Below are 17,891 nucleotides of genomic sequence, written 5' to 3'. Positions count from 1 at the left end.
AAACAACATAAAATTTCCTATTTTAACCATTTTTCAGTGTATAGTTCAGCATTGTTAACTATATTCACCTTGTTATGCATCTGTGTAACTTCTACATCGTACAAAACTGAGACTCTGTTCCCACTGAACAACTTTCTATTTCCCTCTCTTTTTACCCCCTGGCAGTCACAATTCTATTTTTTGTTTCTATGAATTTGACTACTTTAGATACCATATGTAAGTGGAATCATACAGAATTTGTCTTTCTCAGAGCCCCCTTCTCTGTTTTACAGATGAGGGACATGAGCGCCAGGAGGAAACCAGCTCCAGGTCTTTACAGTTAATAGCCAGTTGGGACTGGATCCTAGGTGACCTGCCCATTATTCCAACGTCATTTCCAATCAACCATCATTTAAAAAGGTTAGATAATTTTGGCAGTGTTGGGGATGGAGAAAGGAATACTGCAGTACAAATTTTAGTTCCTTTTGCTATAGTTCCATAAAAGCCAGAATCTGAAATTTGCATTTGAAGTAGCTTTGAGAGAGCTGTGTGAACTAACCATTTTTAATACTTCATAAATCTAATATATCCTTTATAGATGAAGCTCCCCATTTCCTTTTTTCCACAGGATTACACTAGTTTTCAGTTATAGCTCACTGATTTCTGCCTTTTCATCTTGGGCTTGTGTTGTTGTGTTGTTGTTATTTTTAAATGGTAGATTTACAGGTGCCCAAATAAGACCAAAATAAATTAAAATTAAGAAGATAAAAAAAAGAATTTGTCTTTCTGCGACTGGCTTATTTCACTCAGCGTGATGTTCTCAAGATTCATTTATATTGTGGCATGTGACCGGATTATCTTTTTCTTTAAGGCTGAGTAGTATTCTACTGTATGTTTTCTCTATTTCACATTTTCTCATCTATTTATACATCAGTGGCTTGCCTTTATCTCCTGGCTATTGTGAATAATGCTACAATGAACATGGACGTAGCACATTATGTAATGGGAAAAATGGTTATAAAACTATATACACCTACTAATGAGCTTGAATATTAAATGTCCCACACAAACCTGGATTGAATAGTCATTCCATTCAACAAACATTTTTCCATTGATTTATAGCCAAGAAACTAATGAGTAGATTCTGCTCAGATGTTTGGCTAGTTAGCAAGCTCTTAAATGAGTTTTAATATCTAATGAATTTACTTTTATTCATTTTATTTTTTCTACTTCAGTCATATATATACATATGTGTGTGTGTATATATATATATGTATATATATATACATATATATATATATATGCTAATAATGGACTAACAGGGAAATTAAGAATACAACCCCATTCACAATTGCTTCAAAAAGAATGGAATACCTAGGAATAATTCTACCCAAGGAGGTAAAAGACCTGTACTCAGAAAATTCCAAGATGCTGAAGAAAGAAATTGAAGATACAGATAAGTGGAAGCACATAGAGTGTTCATGGATAGGAAGAATTAACATCATTAAAATGTTCATGCTACCCAAAGCAATCAATAGATTCAACGCAATTCCTATCAATATTCCAATGACATATTTCACAGAACTAGAACAAATACTTCAGAAATTTATATGGAACCACAAAAGGCCCTGCATAGCAATGGTGATCCTGAGAAAGAAAAACAAAGGTGGAGGAACCAATGCTACCTAATGTCAAACTATATTATAAGGCCATAGTAATCAAAACAGCATGGTACTGGCATAAAAACAGACACATAGCTCAATGGAATAGAACAGAGAGCCCAGAAATAAACCCATACCTTTATAGGCAATTCATATTCAACAGAAAGCAAGCCCATACAATGGGCCAAAGATAGTTTATTCAATAAATGGTGTTGGGAAAACTGGACAGATACGTGCAGAAAAGTGAACCTAGACCACTTTCTTATACCACACACAAGAATAATTTGAAAATTGATTAAAGACTTAACTATTAGACCTGTAACCAAAAAAATCCTAGAAGAAAAAACATAGACCATAAATCTTGGACATTGCTCCTAGCAATATTTTGTCTGATATATCTCCCCAGGTGAGGGAAACAAAAGAAAAAATAAACAAATGGGACTGCATCAAACTGAAGTGTTTTTGCACAGCAAAGGATTTCCTCAACAAAGGAAACAATGAACAAAATAAAAAGACAACCCATGGAATGGGAAAACATATTTGCTGATATATCTGATAAGGGGTTAATATCCAAAATTTATAAAGAACTTAAAAAACTCTACAATCAATTATTTTTTGATCGTAGGGACAGCAGTATAAAATGGAGTAAAAATAGCCTCTTCAACAAATGGTGTTGGGAGAGCTGGACAGCTACATGCAAAAAAATGAAACTTGAGCACCAACTTACATCATACACAAAAATAAATTCAAGGTGGATAAAAGACTTAAATATAAGTTGTGACACCATTAAAGTCCTAGAGGAGAAGATAGGCAGGAAAATCTCAGATATCTCACACAGCAGTATTTTCACTGATATGTCCCCTAGAGCAAGGGACATAAAGGAAAGAATAAACAAATGGGATCTCATCAAAATAAAAAGCTTCTGTATGGCCAAAGAAAACAGTATTAAAATAAAAAGAGAACAAACCATATGGGAAAACATATTTGCCAATGATACCTCAGACTAAGGTTTATCTCCAAAATATATAAAGAACTCACACAACTCCATTCTAAGAAGATAAACAACCCAATTAAAAAATGGGCAAAGGACTTGAACAGACACTTCTCCAAGGAAGACATACAGAGGGCCCAGAGACATATGAAAAGATGCTCAGTATCGCTAGCTATCAGAGATGCAAATTAAAACCACAATGAGATACCACTTCACACCGGTCAGAATGGCCATCACAACCAAAGCAACAAACAAGTGTTGGAGAGGTTGCGGAGAAAAGGGAACCCTAGTGCACTGTTGGTAGGATTGCAGACTGGCGCAACCACTATGGGAAACAGTATGGAATTTCCTCAAAAACTAAAAATGGATCTGCCATTTAACCCAGCAATTCCACTGCTACAATTATATGCTAAGAACCCTGAAACACCAATCCAAAAGAACCTATGCTCTCCAATGTTCATAGCAGCACAATTTACAATAGCCAAGTGCTGGAAGCAACCTAAGTACCCATCAGTAAATGAGTGGATCAAAAAACTATGGTACATTTACACAATGGAATTCTTTTTTTTTTTTTATTGTTATTCAATTACAGTTGTATGCCTTTTCTCCCCATCCCTCCACCCCACCCCAGCTGAACCCACCTCCCTCCCCCCTCTCCACCCTCCCCCTTGGTTTTGTCCATGTGTCCTTTATAGTAGTTCCTGTAATCCCCTCTACCCACTGTCCCCGCCCCGACCCCCCACCCCCGCCCTGGCTATTGTTAGATTGTTCTTAACTTCAATGACTCTGGTTATATTTTGTTTGCTTTTTCCTTCTATTGCTTATGTTCCAGTTAAAGGTGAGATCATATGGTATTTGTCCCTCACTTCCTGGCTTATTTCACTTAGCATAATGGTCTCCAGTTTCATCCATGCTGTTGCAAAGGGTATAAGCTCCTTCTTTCTCTCTGCTGCGTAGAATTCCATTACACAATGGAATTCTATGTAGCAGAGAGAAAGAAGGAGTTCCTAGCCTTTGCAACAGCATGGATGGAACTGGAGACCATTATGCTAAGTGAAATAAGCCAGATGGTGAAAGACAAGTACCATATGATCTCGCCTTTAACAGGAACCTAATCAACAAAACAAACAAGCAAGCAAAATATAACCAAAGACACTGAAATTGAGAAAAGGCCGACAGTGACCAGAGGGGAGAGAGGAGGGAATTTCAGGGGAAAAGGGTGAAGGGTTTGTAGGAACAATTATAAAGGACACATGGACAATAACAGGGGATGGGGTGGGGGGTGGAAATGGGAGGGAGGTGGGCAGGGCTGGGGAATAGGCTGGGGTCAGGGGAAAAGTCAGAGAACTGTACTTGAATAACAATAAAATTAGAGGGAAAAAAAAAAGAACTTAAAAAACTCAACACCAAAAAAAATCCAATTAAAAAAATGGGCATAGGGCCTGAATAGATACTTCTCCAAAGAGGACAAACAGATGGCCAATAGACATATGAAAAGATGTTCAACATCACTAATCATTAGAGAAATGCAAATTTAAACCACAATGAGATATAACCTCACATCTGTCCAAATGGCTATCATCAATAATTCAACAAACAAGTGCTGGTGAGGATGTGGAGAAAGGGGAACCCTTTTAGACTTTTGGAGGAATGCAGATTGGTGTAACCACTATGAAAAGCAGTATAGAGATACCTCAAAAAATTAAAAATGGATCTGCCTTTTGATCCAGTGATCCTACTTCTGGGAATATATCCGAAGGAACCCAAAACACTAATTCGAAAGAACATAAACACTCTTATGTTCACTACAGTGTTATTTACAATTGTCAAGATATGGAAGTGGCCCAAGTGTCCATCAACTACATGAGTGGATAAAACAGCTATAGGACATTTATGCCATGGAATGCTACTTGGCTGTAAAAAAGAAGAAAATTTTAACCTTTGCAACAGCATGGATGGACCTGGAGAACATTATGCTAAGTGAAATAAGCCAGTCAGAGAAAGACAAATCCCATATGGTTTTACTCATATGTGGAATCTAATGAATAAAATGAACTGACAAGCAAAGTAGAGACAGACTCAGAGAGCAGGATGATAGATATGCTGGCGTTAGGTTAGGGGGTGGAGGGATCGAGCAAAAAGGAAAAAAGGCTCATGGACATGGACAATAGTATGGTGATTGTGGGGGGAGGGGCATATAAGAAAGAAAAATGGAAAAATACAATAAAAATTTTAAAAAATATTTTCATGAAAGTAATGAATTAGCTTTTATTCATTGTATTTTTTCTATATCATTCAGTCATGGATATTATAGCACTTTTAAATCTCCCCAACTAATTGTATGCTTTTTCTATATTATTTTGCACATATCAGAGGCCTGTTGAAATTTAAGAAAAGCATGGGAATAATTATGAGCAATAGTCTCAGAAAGAAAACTCATATGCATTGTCATGTACTAGTGAGGATTCTCCAGAGAAACAGAACAAATTCTCTCTCTCTCTCTCTCTCATAGAGAGAGAGAGAGAGAGATACATAAGAGGGTATATATTATAAGAATTGGCTCAAGTGGTTATGCAGGCTGAAAAGTGCCATGATCTGCTAACTGCAAGGGGAGAACCATGAAGACCCATGGTGTAGTTCAGTTCAGGTCTGAAGGTCTGGGCATTGTGGGGCGAATGGTGTATGTCCTGCTCTGAATCTGAAAGCTTGAGAACCCGAAGCACCCATGTCTGAGGGCAGGGGAGGATGGATGTGTTAGCTCAAACAGAGCAATTTTGCCCTTTCTCTGCTCTTTTTGTTCTATTTAAGCCCTCAACAGATTGGATGATATCACCCATACTTGGGAGGGCATTTGCTTCACTTAGTTTACCAATTCAGATGCTAATCTGAGAAAAAAACACCCTCACAGACACACCCAGAAATAATACCTACCAGCTATCTGGGCATCCCTTAGCCCAGTCAAACTGACACATGAAGTTAAGGCTCACATACAACCGTATACTTTCATATCTACTTGAAATACAAATAGAAGGCTTTCCTTACTCTAGTGGCTCTCAAATTCTTAGTGTGCATCAGAATTATTGGGAGGATCTATTAGATTTCCACCCACAGTTTCTTTTCAGTAGATCTTAGGTGGGGCCTGCAATTTCTAAGAAGTTCCTGGATGTTGCTGATGCTGCTGGTCTGTCCATCCTGCTTTGGAACCACTGCTCACTTTTGAAGGCTATTAACTATTTTTTGGATATATTTATTGATTATGCTATTACAGTTGTCCCATTTCTGCCCCTTCACTCAACTCCATCCTGCCCACCCCCTCCTTCCCACGTTCCCCCCCTATAGTTCATGTCCATGGGTCATACTTATAAGTTCTTTGGCTTCTACATTTCCTACACTATTCTTACCCTCCCCCTGTCTATTTTCCACCTATCATTTATGCTATTTATTCTCTGTACCTTCCCCCCTCTCTCCCCCTCCCAATCCCCTATTGATAACCCTCCATGTGATCTCCAATTCTGTGGTTCTGTTTCTGTTCTAGTTGTTTGCTTAGTTTTCTTTTGTTTTGGTTTTAGGTGTGGTTGTTAATAACTGTGAGTTTGCTGTCATTTTTACTGTTCATATTTTTTATCTTCTTTTTCTTAGATAAGTCCCTTTAACATTTCATATAATAAGGGCTTGGTGATGATGAACTCCTTTTTACTGTATCCAGCAAAGCTATCATTTAGAATGAAAGGGCAGATAAAGTGCTTCTCAGAGAAGGCTATTAACTATTAATAACTAGTTTCAAAATAGCCACTAGAGGGCAATGGAACCACAGACAAATTGGATGTGCTGTTTAGTAGGCTCCCTGGTTTATGCTACCAACTACAGTATTGCTACAAGCCACAAGAATACCAAAGCCAAACATTAATTTCCTGTAAAATATCTTGAGGCACATTCCCAATTGTAATATAAATCAAAGCTTGTCCTTAAGATCGTGGGGGTCAGAGACATACGATGAACTCTAACTCTGGCCGATGCCCATTTCGTGATCACTATAAATTAAAAGCTGGAGTTTTCTAAGTGGGGAGAGACTACATTTTGACAATAGGTTCAGTTTGTCATAGAGAAAATTCTACATTTAAGTGGTAATTATTCTTTTAAAGACATGCACCTTTTATTTTGTGAAGATGAGAACTAAGTACTTTAATGAAATATTAATATTATTAAACATCAATCCACAGACCATAAAGATGAATAGAGTTTAGGGAATTTGTAATTCCTTTCTCCTAGATATATTGCTTTGATGGTAGAAAAGGACTAGAGAAAAATGAAAATAGTTTGCAGGGATGTTGTTATATTTTCTTTTCGCCTAACCAGGACAGAACTTGAAAGCTACCTTTGCTGCTGCTGCTATTGCTCTTTAAAAATTTCTCTTTGCTACCTAGGATTTAGACATAAACACCTTTCTGAGTAGTTCTAGTTCTCGGCTGGAGCCAGCAATTGCTTTTCACTGTATTGTGGATATTTTGATTTGAAAGCCCAATCAAGTCTGAATTTGACTGCCTTGACATTATTACCTGGATGATCTTGATGAGTCATTTAATCTCTCAAAACCTCAGTTGACCTATCTCTAGAGTGAGAATTACATAATAACAACAAGTATCTCTCTGGGCTGTTGTGAAACATCAGTAAGATATTATATGTGATAGTGTTTTATAGATAACTATCCCTGAAATTTTTAAAATTATTTTTTACATTCTTTTGCAGTATGCAGTATATTGTGAACTTGGTTTTGATGTCATTATTTTTGTAAAATTGCTTTCATAAATATAAAATAGCAATACTCATATAAAAATTTGGAAATACATGGCAAAGAAATTTAATCCTTTTGCATATAACATCCTAGTTTTTCATTAGAATCTTGCATGGTATGTATTTTTCCTGATATGTAGAAAATATGTTCCATAGAGAACATGTAGAATATGTAGAAATATGTTCCATATATTTCTAACTAAATACAACTAGTTAGTAATGAGATAGAATTAAGAAATAAATTGCAAACAATTTTCTGACCTTTGGACGTATGCATAAATGTGTGTATGTACATGCACTTATATGAATTTCATTAAATGTTTATTGGTATTTTTCTCTTATTTTTTTCTGGACCACAGAACCCCTTAGTAAAAGTTGCTTTAAGATTAAACAATGGTTTTCCTTCTTTGTTTTGTGTCCAGTAGTATGTCTTGCTAACTAGACTATAAGCTTACATAAATCAGGGATTGTATTTCTTTGTCCCTCAGAAGGCTTTGCATAGCGTTTCCAGGGATTTCCAATAGCAGCCCAGCACTGTTCTTTTCCTGAACCCCTGGAAAGTGAATAGAGTATATTTTATTCCATAGACCACTAGGAAAATCATCTGATTCATTTCCGGGGCAAGGAATCAACCCATCAATGCTGTCTGTATGTTCAGAGCTGCGCTATGATAAGGCTTTGTAAATACCTGTTGCTTAACTGACTGAGCACCACTCCAGAGAATGAATTGTGTTTTCCTGGTGGTCTATGGATGAAAGAGCTTTAAAAAAGTTGTGATTATAGTAATTTTTTTTGCATTCTCCAAGGATATGAAGATTACTGTGGTAGTCTGTTCTTTTTTTTTTTGGAAAAACAGACTTCCTGAGATATAATTTATATACAACTCACCTATTTAAAGTGTACATTTCAATGTTTTTTAGTGTATTCACAGGCATGTTCAACCATCACCCCGGTCAATTTTAGAACATGTTATCACCTTCATAAGTCCCTGTACCTTTATCTATCACTTCTACGATGGTTAATTTGTGTGTCAACTTGGCTGGGCCTCAGTGCCAGATATGGGGCCAAATACCATCTGGGTGTTTTTATGAAGTTGTTTTTGGATGAGATTAACATTTAGAAAGGTGAACTTTGAGTAAAGCGGAAGTCCTCCATAACACGGGTGGGCCTCACCTAAGAGTTAAAGACCTGAATAGAACAAAAGCCTTAGGTCTCCTGAGCAAGAGGGAATTCTGGCCTTTGGACTTGAACTGCAACATCAGCTTCTCAGGGGTCTTCAGGCTGCCAGCCCACCCTGCAGATTTTATATTTACCAGCCTCCATAACTGTGTGTCAATTCCTTAAATCCTTTTCTATTTATATACACATCTTACTGGTTCTGTTTCTCTGGGGAACACTAACTAATACAACCCCCCATTTTTCCTTCTCCCACTCCCAGCCCTAGGCAACCACTAATATACTTTATGTCTCTATAGATTTCCCTAGTTGGACTTCCATGCGAATGGAATTATATAGGATGTCATCATCTGCGACTGGCTTCTTTTACTGAAAATAATGTCTTTAAGGTTCATTTATGTTGTAGCATGTCTTAGCACGCGTTTCTTTTTATGCAGAATAATATTCCATTGTATGAATAGACCACCGGTTGCCTGTTAATAGACATTTGGGTTGTTTCCACTATTTGGCTATTATGAATAATGCTGCTATAAACATTTGGTACAAGTTTCTGTGTGGACATGTGTTTTCATTTCTCTTGGGTAAATAAATACCTAGGAGTGGAATGGCTGGGACATATGGTAACTCTGCATTTAATCATTTGAAGAACTGCCAAACTGTTTTCCAAAGCAGCTGCACCATTTTGCATTCCTATCAGTAGTGTATGAGGGTTCTAATAGCTTCATGTCCTCACCCACAGTGTTGTCATCTGACTTTTTGAGTCTAGCCACCCTCAGGGGTAGGAAATGGTATCTTATTGTGGTTTTGACTTGTATTTAGGCATCATTTCATATACTTACTTTTGGCCATCTGAATATGTTATTTGGGGAAATATCTATTCAGGTCCTTTGCTCATTTCTTAATTGGGCTTATTTGTCTTTTTATTACTGATTTGTAAGGGTTATTTGTATATTCAAGTCTCTTATCAAATATAGGATTTGAAAATATTTACTCCCATTCCACATTTTCTTTTACTTTCTTGATGGTGTTCGTTGAAGCATCAAAGTTTTAAATTTTGATGAAGTGAAATTTATTATTTTTTCTTTTGCTACTCTTATTTTTGGCTTCATCTCTAAGAAAACTTTGTCAAATCTAAGGTCCTGCATATTTGCCCCTATGTTTTCTCCTAAGAGTTTTATAGTTTTTGTTCTTGCATCTAAGTGTTCATTCCGTTTTGAGTTAATTTTTGTGTATGGTGTGAAGAATCCTACTTCATTCTTTTGCATGTGGCTATCGAGTTGTCCCAGCACCCTTTGTTGAAAAGATGATTCTCTCCCCGCTCACTGGTCGTGGCACTGTTGTTGGAGACCGGCTGACCACACATGTACGGGATATCTCTGAACTCTTAATTCTATCCCACTGGCCTGTGCGTCTATCCTCATGCCGGTGCCACGCTGCTGTTACTGTTGCTTTGCAGTAAAATTTGAAATTGTGAAGTACTAGTGCTTCTAAAATATTCTTATTTTTCAGGAATGTTGGGCTTTTCTGGGTCCATTGCAATTCTATATAAATTTTAGAATCAGCTTGTCAATTCTACAACAAAAAACTGAGATTCTGATAGGGGTTGTGTTGAGTCTGCAGGTTAGTTTGTGGAGCGTTGCCAACAATGTTAAGTCTTCTAGTCCATGAACATGGGATATTTTTTCATTTATTTAGATTTTTAATTTCTTTCAGCAATATTTTGTAGTTTTCAGAGTATAAATTTTGCATTTCTTTTCTTAAATTTTTTTCTTAGCTATAATGTTTTATTCTTTGTGATACTATTGTTAATGAAATTGTTTTCTTGATTTCATTTTAAGATTGTTCATGGTCATCTGTAGGAATAGGACTGATTTTTGCATGCTGCTCTTGTATCCTGCAACCTTGTTAAACTCATTTATTAAGTTTTCATAGCTCTTTAGTGGCACTTTAGGATTTTCTATGCCTGTCATCTGCAAATAGAGACAGTTTTACTCCTTCCCTTCCAATCTGGATGCTTTTTATTTCTTCTTCATGCTTAATTCCTTTGGCTAGAACTTTCAATACAATATTGAATAGAAGCGGTGAGAACACATACCCTTGTGTTGTTTTTCATCTTCGGGGGAATGCTTTTAGTCTTTTACCATTAATTATGATGTTAATTGTGGATTTTCATAGATGCCCTTTATCATGTTGAAGAAGAAGTTCCCTTCGATACCTAGTTTGTTTTATGTTTTTATCATAAAGGGTGATGACATTTTAAAATTCTTTTGAGAAGATTATGCAATTTTTGTTTTTTGCTCTATTGATATGATGCATTGCATTATAGTGGTCCCCCTCCTTACCTGTGGTTTTGTTTTCCATGGTTTTAATTATTTGCTGTCCACTGCAGTCCAAAAACATTAAATGGAAAATGTGAGAAATGAACAATTCACAAGTTTTAAATTGCATGCCATTCTGCGTAGCGTGATGAAATCTAATACCATCCCTCCTACTCTGCCCGGCCAGGGATGTGAATCGTCCCTTTGCCCAGAATATCTGTGCCACATATGTATGCTACCTGCCTGTTGACCACTTAGTAGCTATCTTGGTTATGAAATCAACTATTGTGGTATTACAGAGCTGTGTTCAAGTAACCCTTATGTTACATAATAATGGCCCCAAAGCTTCCATAATCTCTATCAATGTATCTTCCAGTTCACCAATTCTTTCTTTTGCCAGTTTGAATGTACTACTGATCCTTCTAGCAATTAAAAAAAAAAAACTTGGTTATTGAATTTTCAACTCCAGAATTTCTGTTTCCTTTTTAATAATTTCATTCTTTTTACTTATATTTTCTGTTTGTACAACATTGTCAATGTACCTACCTTTACTTCTTTAAACAGGTTTTATTTTTGTAATTCTGTGAACATATATAATGGCTACTTTGAAATTTTTTTTGTTTGTTAAATCAGACATCTGCTTTTCTTCACAGGAAATTTCTGTTGCCTGATTTTATTTTTTCCCATCGTATGGGTCATGGTTCCCTGTTTCTTTGCATGCCTTAACATTTTTCTTGATACCTGGATATTTTAGATAATATATTTTAGCAACTCTGGACACTAGTCCCCTCATTCTGGAGCTTGTTATTGTTATTTGCTTGTTTGTTTAATGATTGGCTGAATTATTTCAGTGAAGTGTCTATTCTCCCAGCTCCTCATCCCCACGCCCCCAGTAGTAAGCCTCTGGTGTAAAGCTTGCTCCTCAGGAAGGCACAGCTTTAGGTGTGCTCACAGTCACTTTGGGATGACAGCAGCTCTGTTGGGCTCTCTTCTACTCTTTTTTTAAAAAAAATATATCTATTGATTATGAAAAGTTGTCCCATTTTCCCCCCCTTTGATTCCCTCCACCCAGCACCACCCACTCCCTCAGGCAATCCCCACACCATTGTTCATGTCCATGGGTCATGCGTATAAGCTCTCTGGCTACTCCATTTCCTATACTGTACCCTACCTCCCCATGGCTATTCTGTAACTACCTATTTGTACTTCTTCTTTTTTAAAAAAAAATTATTTTATTGTTGTTCAATTACAGTTGTCTTCTACTCTTTTTCTGACCCCATTCTGCTGTTAAAATTTCACTAATTGCTGGCCAGTTAGTTTTTGTGTTTTTTTTTTTTTAACAAAATACCCCAGGGCATAAATTCTTCTACCCGTGAATCCAGACTTTCTGGGATCAGAGCTTGACATTTGTTCTGACCCCAGGAAGCCTCCTTCCAGTTGTCTTATTCCCAGTTCTCTCCTGCAAACTAGCCAGCCTACAGACTAGGCTTTTTCTTTATTAGGTACATAAATCTCCCTCCAATTGTTTTTGATCTCAACCTCCACTGTTCTTGAGAGTTCTCCTGGGTTAAAATTTTCCAAGCTGTTTTGCAAATGAAGTCGGGTTTTGGGGGAAGAGGTTAGGAACTATCTGTTTTATGACATCTTCTCCCATAAGCAAAATTGTCTGAGCCAGGGCTCTCTCTGGAGCTGGGGTTGGGGACAATGTCAAAGTTCTCTCTGGGTGACACTCCACAGTGGAGCCTCAGTATCACAGTAAGAGTTGAGGGAGAGAAGGTAACCCCCAGCTCTTGACTGCACTTGCCTGGGACTTATCCTCAGAAACAGGCAGAGGGGATTTTATGAGAAACACTGAAGTCCTGCTGACTTCAAGGAAGAAAGCCCTCTCTCTAGGAAATGGAGAATAGGGAGCCCTGTGTTCCTGGCTGCAGCAGTCTCCAGTGGAGTGTCTGCCTCACTCTGCTGCATGTAGGGTAGGGAGAGTGGTCTTAATTCAGATACCATAGACTTTCATGTTGTAGAAAATTTCTTAATTTTTCTTGAATACATGTTTCTTTGTTTGCTGTTTACACTTAGGACTGTTTCCAAAGGCTTTAACTGCTGTGTTTTAAAACAATTGTCACCAGTTTCACTAGGGAGAGTCCATGGAGCTCTTCCTGCTGTCACACCGCTATCCATAACATCTTTTGTCTTGACAGCTGTCCACTAAGCTGCCATTCTGAAGATCATACAACTCAACCCTATTAGAGAGTCTCTATTTCATTATGGGAATTCAGGGCCCTTCAGGTACCCATTTAAACAGAACTCTTCTTTATATGAGGCTGCCCAGATAATTCCAAATCAAAGGTGCTCTAGGAGACCCAGTTCCTAATCAGTTCTTTCTAAACACTTTTGTATGATACAATGCTAACATTTTTCGTCTTTCACAAATAACAGCTGTAGTTAGTCATTGTCCTTTTTAAGTCATTCTTAGTGACATAATATCTTGGGTTTAAGATTAGAGCACATCAACAGCTATCATTTTAAGTTGTCACTTACTCCTTTGTTTGTATTATCACCACAGGCGGAGCCAGCAGGCGTGGGCAGAGCAGTTTTAGAGTAATAGCAGCACTCTGCTTGTGTGGCCTCGCCCCACTGGCGCTTCACGTGGGGCTGCCTAGCTGCTCTGGAGGCGAATCTCTGCTGTGCTGGTCTGTGCTGCTTGCAATCGTTTGGGATGAATTATGCAGAGGTCTGTCTAGCAATCTGTGATAGTCAAGAGATCCTTCAGTTTCCATTGCTAAATGGTGATGTATAAACAAAAAGGGCAGAAGCTCCTTTTAGCTATATTGTACAAGAAAGCACAAAATTTCTATTTCCCACAGAATATACTCAAATATGTTAAATCACACGTATCATTCTCTCTGGAAAGGAAGAGATACTTTGCCTACATAGGAGTGACGCTGAGTCAGTCAGTTAAGGACTTATAACAAGGAAAGATTGAAAATAGAGAAAATTATAACAAATTTGGAAATATTGATGAGACAATTGGCAATATTGATGAGACAAAATTCTTAGGTTTTATTTTAGATATCATGCTAATCACTCAGATTTGATGTTTTTACACCCTTCACTGTGGTTTAAACAAATGTCAAGAAAATTTCTCTTTTTTCCTTTATTTTTATTGTTGACACTATTGCAGATGTCGCCCCACCCTGCAACACCAGCCTTCCCCCCTCCTCCCAGCCCCAGCTCCTCTTTCCCTCTGGCCATCACCACACTGCTGTCTGTGTCCATAGGTTATGCATATATGTTCTTTGGCTGATCCCTTCACCTTCTGTCATCAGTCCCCCTTCCCTCCTTCCCTCTGACAGCTGTCAGTCTGTTCCATGTGTCCATGACTCTGTTTCGAGAAAATTTCCACTTTTGGTTATAATATTCAAATCCATGCTTTCCTTTAATACCTCATTCTCCTCTCTTTTTATGGTCAGTACATTTGGGTTATATAGGGACTTCCAAAACTCTTAAGAGTAAAAAGTGCTTCCAATTGGAGTTTAAGTAACGTCTTGCCAACTGTTTCAGTGTTGGAAATGAAGAATGTAATCTTCTCATGAAATTTTCCATGCAACCCAATCCATGCAATATGGAGCTGCATGTGCATTGGCCCAGGCACACTGGGCATTATTAGCATGACTTTTCTTCAGGAAATAACAGCAACTTTAAAATCAGAGTGGAGGACAAGGAAGGGAAGAAAAAGAAGGAAAAAGGAAAAAGGAATAGTTCTTCTAAAGACAGTTCAGTCACAAATACTTGAAGATGAGTTTCTCCCCCACTTTTTATTGTGAGAAATGTTTGAAAAACATCTTTCTGACATATCATGCATCATGCTTGACCTTGTCATTTAAATTTAACGTAAAGAGAAAACAATTTCTTTTTCTTGAAGGAATGGTCATGACATCTTGCAGAAGCATTTTCAGTCAGTTGAAGTTAATCAGCCATTTCTTTCTCTGTTTTGTCTGCTGTCACTGTGAAAGAGAGGGACAGCGTTCCATGGAGTTGTTTTATGTGCCCTATCAACATGTCCCATGACATCTGGTGGCGTTGGTGAGCTCACCTGATGGACCGCAAAGGACCCTGATTTATGAACCCATAATTGGGTTTCCAATAAACATTTGTCAAAATAATACATTAGTTCAAACCAATGCCTTCTTTATTTATTCATATAAAAGAGCACTTAACTTTCAACAAAGAATTGCCTATCATCAAAAACACTCTATAAATGAATCGAATTTATGAAGACACAGCTCCAGAGCGTGCCTGCTCAAAGGCTACGGCTTGTTTGAACTCTTTGGAGGACTTAGTGTTCTAAAACTTGCGTGTTTTCACCATATTCTTTTATATTTTACATCCGAACGATACAAATTTTAATATTAATTTGCTAAGGTACTTGTTACAGGATCACTGTAGTGACTTAAAAATGTGTAATTATGAGACTAGAATAAAGAGCAGCTGTCATTCTAGAGCTATTTCAAATTCTGTTATGACAACATATTTTTATCTATTTTTATTTAGTTTACTTCTAAGTAAGAACAAACTGTACACCGACCTCAAACTAGTTTATAAAATGGTAAAGCTTCTGATAAGGAAATTATCTTTGATCTTCATTTTAAGTATTTCAGCTGCTTTATCTGTTTTCTCATTAACAGATTAGTCTTTGTTTCTATTGGACATTTACATCAATAAGTAAGGTACTAATTTATATAGCATGTATGTCTTAGAGCCTTCATTTTGTAGAGTAATTATTACAAAGCATTTTATAAATATTATATTAATATTTAATAGTCATTATCTTCTTTTTTGTTGTGGTGTAATATACATAATATAAAATTTATCATCTTAGGGAGTTTTAAGTATAAAATTCAGTAGCATTAAGTACATTCACAGTGTTGTACAACTGTCATCACTATCCATTTCTAGAACTTTCTCATCATCTCAAACAGAAACCGTACGCATTAAACATTAACTCTCCAGCCCCTGGTAACCTCTTTTCTACTTTCTTTACAAATTTGACTATTCTAGGTACCACATGTAGTTGAGTCATATAATATTTGTTATTTTGTCTCTGGCTTATTTCACTTACAGTATTTTCAAGGTTCACCCATATTGTAGCATATATCAAAATTTCATTTCTTTTTATGGCTGAGCAATATGCCATTGTATGTTATACCACATCTTGATTATCCATTCTTCTGTCAATGGACATTTGGGTTGTTTTTGCCTTTTGGCTATTGTGAATAATACTGCCATGTACAAGTAGCTGTTTGAGTCTCTGCTTTCAATTTTTTTGGAGTGGAATTGCTGGATCATATGGTAATTGTGTGTTTAACTTTTTGAGGAACATCACTAACCCCTTTAAAGATTTATAAAAGTGTCATTTCTTCTACTAAGTATTGGAATCATTGTAAGTCATGATTTGTTTTGAAAATGTTTATATATAACCAGGTTAAGTTCAGCTGTTCCTATCAATACATATTTAGAAAGCAGTGCCTGTGTTCCCAGTACAGCGATAGCCAGTGAGGTCACAGAGATAAATAAGTTAAGGTCCCTGATCTTGAAGGACCCTTAATAGTCTCCAGGTCTTAGGAGAGTTCAGTCAGTTGCAATAGTCTCAAGTCTGTTGTAAAATTTGGTGAGCCTTATTTGTTTGAGAATCAGAAATAAGTTAAAAAATACTTTTGTTTTCTTTTTCACAAAAAATGTAGAAATCACTATTGATATTATGGACCATATTTTGATAAAGAAAGGTTGAACCTGAATAATTTTATGGTCAGATCCTGAATAATTTTATGATTGTGTTGGCGATGAAATAACACCAGGTGTTAGACCAGTGGAGGCAGACCAGATCTCGGTTCAGTTAGCTCGATACTTGAGTTTTGGCTAAGAAAGAACTCAGAGCCAAAACGCAAAGTATACGAAAGAAACTTTATTTAGAAAGTAACAGAGGTAGAAGAAGTGAGCTGTAGAAAAATGGGCTCAGGAAACAAGTTGCAGAGACAAAAGAAGGGCCCTTGGAGCTTAGGAGAAAGAGAGAGGCAAGGAAAACGGCCTGGGGTGGGGAAAGGCATATGTGCTTCATAGAGAGAGCCACACTGTCTTCTGTCTTGAGGGTATTTATCTGGAGGTCTCAGGGGAGGATCCCAATAGAATATGCATCAGCTTTCCAGGTGTGTCCTTTCAGGGTTGTGGTCTCTACTGATTGGCTGGCATCAGGGCAGGGGACATTAGTCAATGCAGCTGGGCCTGATGTCAGCCATGTCTTTGCTTGTCTGGTTTTGCTGTTTTTCTGGGCCTGGAGCTGAAACACAATTGAGGTCTAGACATTATCCCTAGGGGTTAATGCTTAAGGGAGTGGTCATGCAAGGGCCTGCACGGGAGTCACATGAAGCCACTCTTTGACCCCTTGTTCCTCTTCCAAGGGGGTCTACCGCATGACTAGCGATGTGCCAGGGGAGTAAGGGTCAGGGGAGGGACAGAACCATATGACCAGTGACATGAAAGGTCAAGGGGTCTAAACTGCAATGTAGACTAGCAATATACTAGGGGAGGAAAGGTTACCCTGGGGGCAGGGTCCTTGTTTTCCCAGTTTTGTCTGTTACTAGGCAGCTGGTGCTTTCTGCCCTGGTGACCTTCTTTATCTGGCCTATCCTCCTCGCTCTGCTCATGCCTGTCTAACTGCCTACCACAACTGGAGATGTAAAAAGGGATTGATCTGAATAAGAAGGAAACTTAGTCTGAGGTCTACGAGAAACATTAGAGAGGGATAGTTGTGAGTCGTAAAGTGGACTGAGGGATTCCCACTGTATACTCTCTGCCTAGAATTTGAGTGAAAGCTTAATACATGTAGCAGTGGAACATTACTTCAGAAGAATGGTGATTGATTTTGAAAAAATGTTGAGATACAGTGGTCTTTCTTACTTAGTCCACTTGTTCAAGGGA

Source organism: Desmodus rotundus, chromosome 8 (assembly GCF_022682495.2).
Source record: "Desmodus rotundus isolate HL8 chromosome 8, HLdesRot8A.1, whole genome shotgun sequence".
Classification (NCBI taxonomy): Eukaryota; Metazoa; Chordata; class Mammalia; order Chiroptera; family Phyllostomidae; genus Desmodus; species Desmodus rotundus.
The sequence above is the reverse complement of the archived record's forward strand: the minus strand, read 5'-3'. Positions refer to the sequence as shown.